The sequence below is a fragment of the Cetorhinus maximus genome, chromosome 19, assembly GCF_964194155.1.
Source record: "Cetorhinus maximus chromosome 19, sCetMax3.hap1.1, whole genome shotgun sequence".
NCBI classification, from domain to species: Eukaryota; Metazoa; Chordata; class Chondrichthyes; order Lamniformes; family Cetorhinidae; genus Cetorhinus; species Cetorhinus maximus.
The window spans coordinates 26,288,337-26,299,972 of NC_135897.1; the positions used below are offsets into that span (position 1 = coordinate 26,288,337).

At 45.2% G+C, this 11,636-nt stretch overlaps 1 long non-coding RNA gene across 1 annotated transcript; it reads right to left on the bottom strand.

Annotated features, from left to right (window-relative positions):
- Positions 1-5,522: 5,522 nt before the first annotated feature.
- Positions 5,523-9,056, bottom strand: LOC144694150 (uncharacterized). Its single transcript, XR_013579660.1, has 3 exons — positions 8,996-9,056; positions 5,807-5,927; positions 5,523-5,699 (listed from the first exon to the last, which is right to left on the bottom strand). It is a non-coding gene; the product is annotated as an uncharacterized LOC144694150 (long non-coding RNA).
- Positions 9,057-11,636: the final 2,580 nt, after the last annotated feature.

The following is an 11,636-nucleotide window of genomic DNA, read 5'->3' on the forward strand; positions in this document are numbered from 1 at the left end:
GTAAGGACCCTGCCTGTCCAACCTTAAGGCTGGTGGGCAGGCCAGGAGCCCCAGCGGGCTTCTGAAAAAACATGAAACCTCATCCACTGGCAGGATGAGGTTTCATGTCTGTTTTAAAAGACTTTAATAAAGTTTATGTGATATTTATTAACATATCTCATGTGACATTGTCACATGAGGGGGATGTGTTAATTTTTTTATTTTTCTATTTTTTAAGTTTATCAAACTGCCAGCGATCTCCCTGAGACAGCACTTAGTCTCAGGGAGTGCATGTGCAAAAGAGCACAATTTGACAGCTGGGGAATCCCTCCCCCCCCGCACAGGAAGTGCATAGTGCTTCCCGTCGGGCAGGCCGCTGGACGGGCCTTAATTGGCCCGCCCGCTTAAAATGGCAGCGGGGCCCATTTCGGCGGCGGATTTCAGCTGCCTGCCTGCCAACAAACTGGTGGGGCCCACCTACCCATCAAGGGCAAAATTCTGCCCCTAGTCCTGGGTACATAGATCAGTTGCATATAAAACACAGTTATTATTTTGGAAATACCAACATCTCAGCAGTCATTGCGAAGTTAGACTATCCAACAAACAACATAGTGGCAATGGCGAAGGACCCCAAAACACTGAATATTTAATTTTAAAGAGGATCAAATGTCTGACCTATAAAAATGGCACCAAATCTGCAGAACTCTGTATGGTACAGTTCAATAACTCCAAAGCTGCTCCATGGATGAAGTGGAGGAAGGAAGAGTCAGAAAACCAACTTTTAAAGTAATTCAGGGCTGTACCACAGAACATGGTGCACTATGAAGAAAATCCCAATCCAGCAATCGTAGGCTTTGATCGTTGGAGAACCAAGCAAAGATCGTGGGACTGGTGAGCAACCCTTAAAAAGGATAAAATCTCAATTTTGAGGGTGCACTGGGCAGGTGGCACTGGGAAAACCAGACCCCTAGCAAGAGTGAGTTATGGTAAACCGTGCAGTCTGGGTCTGAGGTTTGTGCCATGGCAACTGCGAGGAATCATAAAAGGGAAAAGAAAAAGTGGCTGAAAATACTTCATCCTCCATCGGGTAGATTCCCTGTTGTACGGCCTTATTAAGCTGCATAAGATCCACACAAAGCAGAAGGTGGAAGGCATGGGAAGAGTGCAAAGACCAGAACACCAGCGAGTTGGCTGTGTGACTGAGGAAATAATGCCCCTGTGTAATATGCAGCCAAGTTCATAAGACCATAAGACCTAGGAGCAGAAATTAGGCCATTCAGCGCATCGAGTCTACTCCACCATTCAATCATGGCTGATAAGTTTCTCAACCCCATTCTCCCGCCTTCAATCAAGAAGCTATCTATCTCAGTCTTAAATATACTCAATGACTTGGCCTCCACAGGCTCCTGTGGCAATGAATTCCATAGATTCCCCACTCTCTGGCTAAAGAAGTTTCTCCTCATCTCTGTTCTAAAAGGTCTTCCCTTTACTCTGAGGTTGTGCCCTCGGGTCCTAGTCTCTCCTACTAATGAAAACATCTTTCCCACGTCCACTCTATCCAGGCCTTTCAGTATTCTGTAAGTTTCAATCAGATCCCCCCTCATCCTTCTAAACTCCATCGAGTATAGACCCAGAGTCCTCAAACATTCCTCATATGTTAAGCCTTTCATTCCTGGGATCATTCTCGTGAACCTCCTCTGGACCCTCTCCAGGGCCAGCACATCCTTCCTGAGATACGGGGCACAAAATTGCTCACAATATTCTAAATGTGATCTGACCAGAGCCTTATAAAGCCTCAGCAGTTCCTCCTTAACCTTTGGCGATCGAGGGTGTAGGACCTTCCTAGGGTGAACAGACAGACTGGCATGTCATCTGGGAGCAGTGAAACATGATATTTGGTCTTCACCTTCCTCAGCCCATGAAAAAATTGTGGAAATTCTTGGCATAAGATGACCCTGCTATCAGATGGAAGAATTTCATCGGCTTTCTGCATGATACCTAACTGTGCACGTGTATTCCTGCTTAGTAGGGAAATGATTTGGTTGCGGGTGACCCAAAGGGTTTCTGTGATCCATCAGCCCTTATGGCATAGTCTGGCGGTAATTTGAACCTGAACATGTAGGTTTGTTTGACCCGGCCCCTGGAGTTTTATATTGGAAGGTTGAAGAGGAATTGTGTGTAGCCACACAAGTATGGATTCTGCTGAGCCTGTGTCAAGTTTGAAATGTGTCGGGAACCCCCTGACCTCTAAATTGATGGACCAGAATTCCTGGGAAAGCTGGCAAGCTTCAACTAGGAAGCACGAGATGGCTGCAAATTTCTGGTGGTGTTGTCGTTTGCTCCATTTGTTGAAGACTCTAACCGACCAGAAATGCCGGAAATGTCCTGTCCTGCCACATCTGAAACACTCAGCATCCGCTGCTGGGCAATCCTGCCGTCCGTGCTGTCATCTCACACCAGAGCACAGACATTTCAAAATGGCGGCAGACCGGTATCTCGCCTTTTGTACCGTTTTGGCAGGTTTTGGCACTGGCGAGGTTACTGAGTTCGGCCCCACAAACCAAGGAAAGAACTGACCTGCATTGGTTGTTGAAATTTTTCAAGGCACATCTTCCAGCAGCAATGTCTGTAAGTCTCCGAAGCTTGAAAACGAGCTGGGTAGGGGCAGTGACTATTCCTGCAGTACCACCATACCCATCTATAGCGAGTGTGTATATAGGATGCTTGATGAGACATCTGGTTGCAATCGCCTTGGACCATGGGTGTTCATGGCAGCAGCAATGGATTAAATTAGTGCTGCCACCGCTGCTACGATGCTATAGAATGTGCTGGGCTAGGATAATAGCAAGGAAGAGCCACAGGCCCACCATGGAATCTACTTTAAAACTAGTTTATTTATACTATTTAAATCAGGCTTGTCCAACACCTGGCCCACGGGCCAGATGGTGGTCCCCCTGAAGCCTATGTGGCCGCCAGAGGCATTGTTCAAAATGCCGGTAAGACAGGTGAGTGGAGTTGAAGTTTCTGCAAGGGGCTCCTACTCCAGCCTGTTGCTCTCCCCCATTTCAGCAGCAAATGTGGGAGAGAAACAGTCTCTGATTGGACAAGCAGTGATCACCAACGGTGGTAAGTATGCTGGAGGGAGACATGGGATTTGACGGTGGGAAGAAGAGAGAAAAGGTGCTGCGGGGCTCGGGGAGAGAGAGAAGCTGTGGGGCCCATGGGAGAAAGAGAAGCTGCGGGGCCCATGGGAGAGAGAGAAGCTGCGGGGCCCATGGGAGAGAGAGAAGCTGCGGGGCCCATGGGAGAGAGAGAAGCTGTGGGGCACAGGGATAGAAGGTGCATGTGGCCCAAGGAGAGAGAGGCTGCAGGGTGAGGCTGCGCAGCCCAAGGAGTGAGAGAGGTTGCAGGGTTTGGGTGGAGAGAAAGATGCTGTGGGGCCTGGGAGAGAGAGAGAGACCCTCTCAGGTGCAATACTCTGCATTTGAAAGCGATCTTTCAGTCATCATTAGAGATCTGAAAGCGATCAAGTGAAGTCACTGACCTGAAATGGAGTCACACAGTACTCAAACCACATGAATTGTGGACATTTATTTGCCTGCAAGCATTCAGCTGATATCATTGGTGTTCAACTAACATGGAATGATGCCCAAATCAGCTCTCAATTAGCTTCAGCTGTGCTCACAGCAAGTACCTTAGGACAGTTTAAGTGCTCACAGATAAAAATGTAAGTCCCTGCAGTGTGGTTTAAGTGCAGGTACTAGCAATTACTCGTGGCCTATAGTGAACATTCTCGCCTCTCAATTTCCAGTGTCACAGAAATGTAACCACCAAACTCACTCCCAGACTACCACCCACTGACCACCCGACGCCCCCTCCACATCCCCTCCTGAAACCATCCCAAAACCCCCTCGTCACCCCCTACCCACCCAGAACATGTCCCTCCGCTCCCCTGCACCCTCCACCCTGCCAAAACCGGAGTTCAGGTGGTTCTGACTTTCTGCCAAAGAAAAACAGAAGAAGCTGGAAAAACTCAGCAGGTCTGGCAGCATCTGCGCAGAGAGTCTAATATGATTGCTCTTTGGAACTGGCCTGCTGAGTGTTTGCAGCATTTTTTGTTTTTATTCAGAATCAGCAGTATTTTAATTTTATTTTCTTTGCAGAACCGCCCCCCTACCCCCTAAACCCAGACCCTGAGCAACTCCCACTGCCTTCTGAGTCAGGGGCTGGCCGGAACTGGAAGTGATGTCAGAGGCCTACTGGGCACATTTGCAGCCTGTGTGGAACCATTTAAATTTGAGGCATGTTTTGGACGTTGGAGGCGGAGAGAGAGAGAGAGAGAGAGAACTTCTTTAAAAGGACATTTGCCAAGCAGAAACTGACTTTCAAATGGCTGCAGAAGTCGCCTGACCTACAAATTGGCCAAGTCTGGGAAACTCTGAATGTCGATTTGCCAGGAGATATGGCTATAGGCTGTCCCCTGATGGACTTCACACTTGCCATTGCTTGAATTCTCTACAAAACATAAGGACAATAGGCCACTAGACTTCCTGACACCAGAAACTACCAGGAAAAATGAAGGACTAACAAAACTTAAGATAAAAGCAAAACACTGCGGATGCTGGTAGTGTCATATGGAATCGAAACATTAACTGTATTCCTCTCCGCAGATGCTGTCAGGCCTGCTGAGTTTTTCCAGCAATTTTTGTGTTTATGCTGACTAACAAAACTTGTTATGCAAGGAGGGTGCTAAAGATGCCTATCTGTTTTGATGATCTTGATAGCTTTGACAATGGGAGATCAAAGCTCCTTCGTTAACATGGATCATCCTCCATTATGTACCAATAGCAGCTATCACATGACTGAAACCCCATGCGTGAAAAGCTTTGGCTATAATTCTGTTTTTAAAATAGAACAGCACGAGTATGTTATATGTCAATTATAAGCTATAAGTAGCACGTTATGAGCGCATATGGTTAAAATGGGGTAATTGTCCATCAGTCAGTATCCATCAAGTACTCCATCAAGACTTTTACTTTCATTCTCAAATTTTATTTTTTGATTGAAATAAGACAAGGTTTGACCTGCTTCAGAAAGGCTGGAATTTATTTTTCTTACAAAATCAGAATTTGATGATTTGACTGCAATACCATGGAATTGCCTGAGAATACTCTGTGTGTCCAAGCAGGTCAAATAATACCACCCCCTGCCCCAAAAATCTGCCACTGCTATAGGCAGATGCCCCAGCATTGGTCACTGCCTTCGGTCAAGTAGGTGAAAATATTGGGTGCGGGAGTGTGAAAAATTGAACAGTTAATCAGGGGAAAATACAAATTGTCCATAGAGATTCCGGCACACCCTATCAACTTCAATATCTGTAGCATTAATGAAATCAAATGAGTAAATCAGTAAGGTGTAAAAGTGACAGAAACAATAAAGAATGGCATCAAATTTGACTGACATCGGTTCAATAAATGTAAATGGTGTGTTTGAACCTTCCTTGCTTTGTGAACTTTCTGGTGACAAGGAAACTTGTGTAAAGCAAATTTAAAGAAAAACGCTTTTTGAAAACTTTCTTCTGTGGACAGTTGTGATGTCCTCATCAGTCAGAGAATCAACATCATCTTCATCCCCTCTGTTTTTCGGAAAGCTTTTTCACAAGGCTTTTCACTCCATCATTATTTGGATCTGAGCAGACCCATCTCTTCCCTACTTTGAATCTGGAAAGAAGCAGAATAGATTTACAGTGTTAACGATATATGACACAGGCTCTTAATAATGGTATATAATGCCAGATTCCAGAGAGGGCCACTGTCTGAATACTTACAACACAGCTTTAATCCTGCAGCGACCATCATTTTCCTGAATGTCATATTCCTTGATTCTCATGAAGTGAGGGATTGTCTTTGAGTAATTTCGGCAGCAGTTCTTCAGTATTAGAACGTGAGCTGGAAATAAAAAATAAAAGGCATGTGATTCATTCCTTTACTGAGAGAAAATGAAAAATCTGGAGCAACCAGATTAAGACCAGACTGATGAGTTGATTGTGCTTTGTCTGACCACTTGATACTGGCACGGGGTGCCTAAAATTTGAATTTGTGCCATTCCAGCGCTAAATACCTTGGAAGTCAATCACCTTGACATTAACTTTAAAAAATCTTTATTACCTTAATGAACTTGTGTAAACATCTATTTTGCTTTTTCTTGTACTAAAAGCAATATTTAAAAAGAAAATCTATGCTGAACATCCTTAGAATCAATCTGATGATTCCTCTAAACCAGGGCAATATTTCAATTTTTTTCACTCAGTCAAGATGAACAAATTTCAGAATGATAAGGTTTGGCATAACATTAAACATGAATTTAAAACAAAATTAATGTCAAAGCAATATATTGATAATTTTAAAAAAGTAGTTAATAAGAATGACCATTAAAAAGTTCCAAGCAGCAGAGCTTTTAAATAAAACATTTTTTGTCCAGCGCACTCCCAGTATCAGGGTTCTTGCTCCCACACGTAAAAAACACATTCTGGGGAGAATATTCTGCATGTCAGGTGGGCCGGTCGGGAGTTGACGCGGGCGAGCGCAGAGCCAATTAGGGCCCGCCCAGTGTGACATGCACTCGGAAGCGCTCAGTGCTACCTGTGCGGGTGGACGTGAAAGAGCGTAGAAATCTCCCTGAGGCACAGAGCTGCCTCAGGGAGATTAAGTACAGAATAAAAGTTCATAAATAATAAAGTTAAAAAATATTCAGACATGCCCCCTCATGTGCAAAAATTATTTATTTATTTAATAAAATTTTCAGGAAACCTTATCCCGCCCGTGGATGAAGTTTCTTGAACAACGCGAAGGCCGCTTGGGCTCTTCACTTCCCCACCAACCTTAAGGTTGGACGGGCAGCATTGAAAACTACTTCAATTGGTTTTTTAATGGCCTTAATAGGCTATTGACAGTTCGGCGGGCATGCAGCAGCCTCTGACGCACGCCTGCCGGACGTAATATCTAAATGATGCGCGCTGATGTCGGGACGCACACCCGACGTCACTGGGCATCATTTTATGCTTCAGCGTGCCGGGCCCGCCCCCGCCCCCGCTCACCGACGTCCAAAATCTGGCCTCTGTCTTTCTCTCTCTCACACACACACATACACACTCACTCACTCCTCACCCGGGGCCCGGGAGGTTTGAATATTTTACCGCTGTGGAGGAATTCGGGATGAATGTGAAGGTACCAAGATGCACTTCCCCACTCAGCCCTGTCTGAGACTCCAGCTGCCCCAGGCAGCCGCTGTCGCTGCGACTGCCATTCCTCAAGACCACCCCTGCCCGCTTCGCCATCTTGAACCCTCTGCTCCTTTAGGGGGTGGCACCTGTGCGGGAGGTTGTAAGAGAGAGAGAACACATCCCAAGGAGGAGAGAGAGAGAATCCACCATGGCTGCGAAACCAAAAGAGAAGACACACCATCACACTGCCTGTTGCTCCTCCAATCACAAACTGTTTCTATGCTGCATTTGCTGCTGACATGGCTCACTGGTAAGCCTGTCAGCAGCAAACACCAGAGAGAAATGACCTGTGATTGGAGGAGCAGCTCCTTGCAGATCTGTCACTTCCACTTACCTGAATTTTGAACAGAGGGTCTGCGGGATGGATAGAAAGACATGGTGGGCCGGATTGTGGCCCACGGGTTGTAGATTGGACAACCCTGTTCTTAAATAATAAAAATACAGGACTTAATATGATGAACATTAAAAATTTGATTAGTGATGTCTTACCATTGTTAACCATTAATTACAAAATCTCAACCTGGAATATGCTCAGTTTTAAACTTAGTATAAGACTGATGGAGGTACAGGATGAATTCAGATCTCAATACATTGTTGTGAGTCTACCTGGCATTGTAAGATGGCATTTGTGTATGTATATAAGCAATTCAGAACACCTGAAATTCCAGTGTTGTTAAAGATTGTCTGTCAAATGACCCATCAGTAGTGTCTTGCAGTAGGTCATTGATGATCTCTCATTACAGCACTTGGTAAACATTAATAATAATCCTTGTTGGTATCAGTAGAGAGCAGTACTGAAGGGAAAGTATACGGGAACCACACAGGCCAGTACCAGGGTACTGATAAGTTAATTAGTCGAAGGGCTTAGAGATGAGCAATTTGACAGCATCCTGTTGTATCTACAAGTTGTTTCTTTAGAAGATTTACTTAAATGATGAGGTTTCATAAAAGCAGACAGTAATCAGAACAAAATAATAAAGAGATCATAGAGTCATATGGCAGAATTTTACGTTGCTGTGATTTTACGCTCTCACTGAAGTCAATGGGCTTTTAAATGCCTCGCTGCATTTTACAGCCCCACCCCCACCACAATGGGGCTATAAAACTCCACCCATGGACTCATAGAAAGTTTACAATACAGAAAGAGACCACTAGGCCCATTGTATCTGCGCCACCCAAAAAACGAGTAACCCAGCCTAATCCCACTTTCCAGTATTTGGTCCGAAGCCCTGCAGCTTATGGCACTTGAGGTGCCTATCCAGACACCTTTTAAATGAATTGAGGGTTTTTGCCTCTACTAGCCTTTCAGGCAGTGAGTTCCAGACCCTCCCACAACCCTCTGGGTGAAAAGTGTTTCCTCATCTCCGCTCTATCTTTTCTCCCAATGACTTTAAATCTATGCCCCCTAGTCACTGACCTCTCTGTTAAAGTAAATAGGCCTTTCCCCTCCACTCTATCCAGGCCCCTCACAATTTTGTACATCTCAATCAAATCTCCACTCAGCCTCCTCTGTTCCAAGGGGAAAAACCCCAGCTTCTCCAATCCTTCCTCATCGCTGCATTTTTCCAGTGCTGGCAACATCCTGGTAAATCTCCTTTCTGTAATGAGGTGATCAGAACTGCACATAAAATTTTGGCCTAACTAATGATTTATACATTTCCATCATCACCTCCCTGCTCTTACATTCTATACCTCGGCTAACAAAGGAATGACTTGCAATGGCTTCTCTCTCACCTGTTAACACAGTGAAGGTGACGATATTGAGACAAATCAACATCACAAGAACTTGCTTCATTTTCTCGAAATAGATTTCCTCACTGGCCGGATAATTTGAAAAATCTAAAATATCTTTGAGATGCAGCTTGTATATATCACCTCAGACAGTTAGCTTCCTGTCCAAATCCGTGAAGGGAAGTGGTGATGGGCAGGTGAGTCTACTGTGTTCACATGCAAACTCTGATAAGGTGATCGGATTTGTGCACCAGCCCTGGTTCATATTTTTAACCTGTTTTCTTTACATTTTTCTTCACTTGAAACAATTTTTCACAGAAGGCATTGACTTTGTGGCTATCACTGAAAATCCTTTAATTCCTTCAAATTCCTGGTTATTTTATTTGATTGATGGCCAGACCTATTCTCTCTTTTATCATGTTCAGATAAGTTGATTTTCCGTTCTTCAGTAGACTTCTTAATTTCCTGCAGCTTAGCTTGTCAGTGTATGTCATTAACATATCTCTACGCCTCATCATAACCACAGATCTGCCTCCAAAGGACTACGTGGAACAAACTGCCAAAGCTTCTGTAGTATGACAGTCTGGTGCATAAAAGATTAATGTGGGACAGAATACAGAACCACCCACACAGTGATGTACGAGAACACATGACCCACACCTAGAGGTCAGTGTAATACTGGACAGAGCCATGTGTAGAAGCAGGCATAGAGACAGCACCTAGCTTAGACTTGTTACTGTACAAATGCATATAGTCAGTAGTAGTTAATAAATACTTATTGTTGAACTACCTAAGACTATGAATAAGACCTACCGAGTGATACCCAACAACTTACAACATGGTGGCAGTGAATGGAGCAACCCAAAATCTCACAGAGACTGCAGAAGAAAATTAAAACCCTGGAAAACTGTAGGAAAAATCAAAGAAGCACTCTGACCTTAAGAGAAAGCTCAAGAAGTGAAGGCACAGAAGGAAATCACAAGAAAATCTCCACTACGGCTTGGAAGCTGAAGTTAGAAATAAAACTCATGAATCTTGGGGAAGTCCAGCTTCAATACCCAGTAGGCAGAATCTTGCCCTTGGATGGCAGGCGGGCCCCACCGGCTCGGTGGCGGGCGGGCAACCGACCCCTGCCACTGAAATGGGGCCCGCCGCCATTTTAAGTGGTCAGGCCAATTAAGGCCCGCCCAGCGGCATTCCCAACGGAAAGCATTATGCGCTTCCTGTTCCGGGGGGGGATGGATTCCCCATCTGTCAAAGAGCGCACTTCTCCCTGAGGCAAAGTCCTGTCTCAGGGAGAATACTGATAGTGGTAAAAACATTAAAAATAGAAACATTAAAAAATTATTAATATGTCCCCCTCATGTGACAATGTCACACGAGATGGGACATGTTAATAAAGAACACATAAACTTTATTATTTTTGTACAAAACGGACATGAAACTTCATCCCGCCAGTGGATGAAGTTCCATGAATAATCAGAAGCCCGCTGGGGCTCCTGGCCTGCCCGCCAGCTTTAAGTTTGGACGGGCAGGTCTTTAATTACTTTAACTAGCCTGTCAATGGCCTTAATTGGCCATTGATAGGTCGGCGGGCAGACAGCGGATTTTGCTGTCTGCCCGCCTTCCTAAAAATTTAAATGGGGCGGGATGACATCGGGGATTCCTCCCAATGTCATCCCGCGTCATTTTCCCCTCGGTGAACGGGCCCCGCCCCCAAATTGCCAAGGGGAAAATCCTGGCCAGTGAGTGCAGAGTCAGCAGGGGTGAGCTAAAAATTGAAATTCCTGGACATAACAAGTCCTAATAAAGTTTAAACACGGCTGTGGTTAGAATTGCCATTTATGTCGCAGTGTGAGAAACCTGAGTCAGCGCCAGGACAAGTGGTGACCGAGCTCACTCCAAAAAATAATTCATTAAAAATTAATCATGACTGATTAGGCAGCTTAATACCCAATTAATGCCAGGATTCAACGCTTCCGTGACCCAATAATATTTCACGTCCCAAACCCACCGCATTAATTATGCATTCCTGGGAAATATGCTGTTTCCATGGTGGGCGGGCTCTCGTTCACCTGCCATGTCATCAGCTCGCTGCTTCATCAAGCCGGGCGCCACATTTAAAGTATAACCGGGTTCACACCCTGTCAGTGCTTCTGGCCCACGACTGCTGCACAGAAGATAGGATGGCCCCGAAAGGCAAAAAGACTGCAGCCCCCAGGGATAGTGACGCATCCCTCAAGTGCCTTTTGGATGCTGTGGAGTCCCATTGTGATGTCCTCTACTCCCACTCTGGCCACAGGGGGGGCAACAGCATCACCAATCCAGCATGGGAGGCGGTGGCAGTGATGGTCAGTGCCAATGTCCTGCAAAAGAGGACAACCACCCAGTGCTGCTACAGGATGAATGGTCTCATCTGTTCCGTCAATGTAATTCACTCTGTTACAATCCCAGCTGAGGTTACCCCTGGACAAGCCTGATCCCAGGGTGATAGATCCTAACTTTTATTTATTTGTTTAGAAATGTGGAGAGCGGCTACTGAACGGAGTCACCGGAGTCAGCTAATGAACTTTTAACAAAAGCATAGAACATTTATTCGACAAGAAAAGATGAACGATATTGCAATATTCCTTCACCGACAACT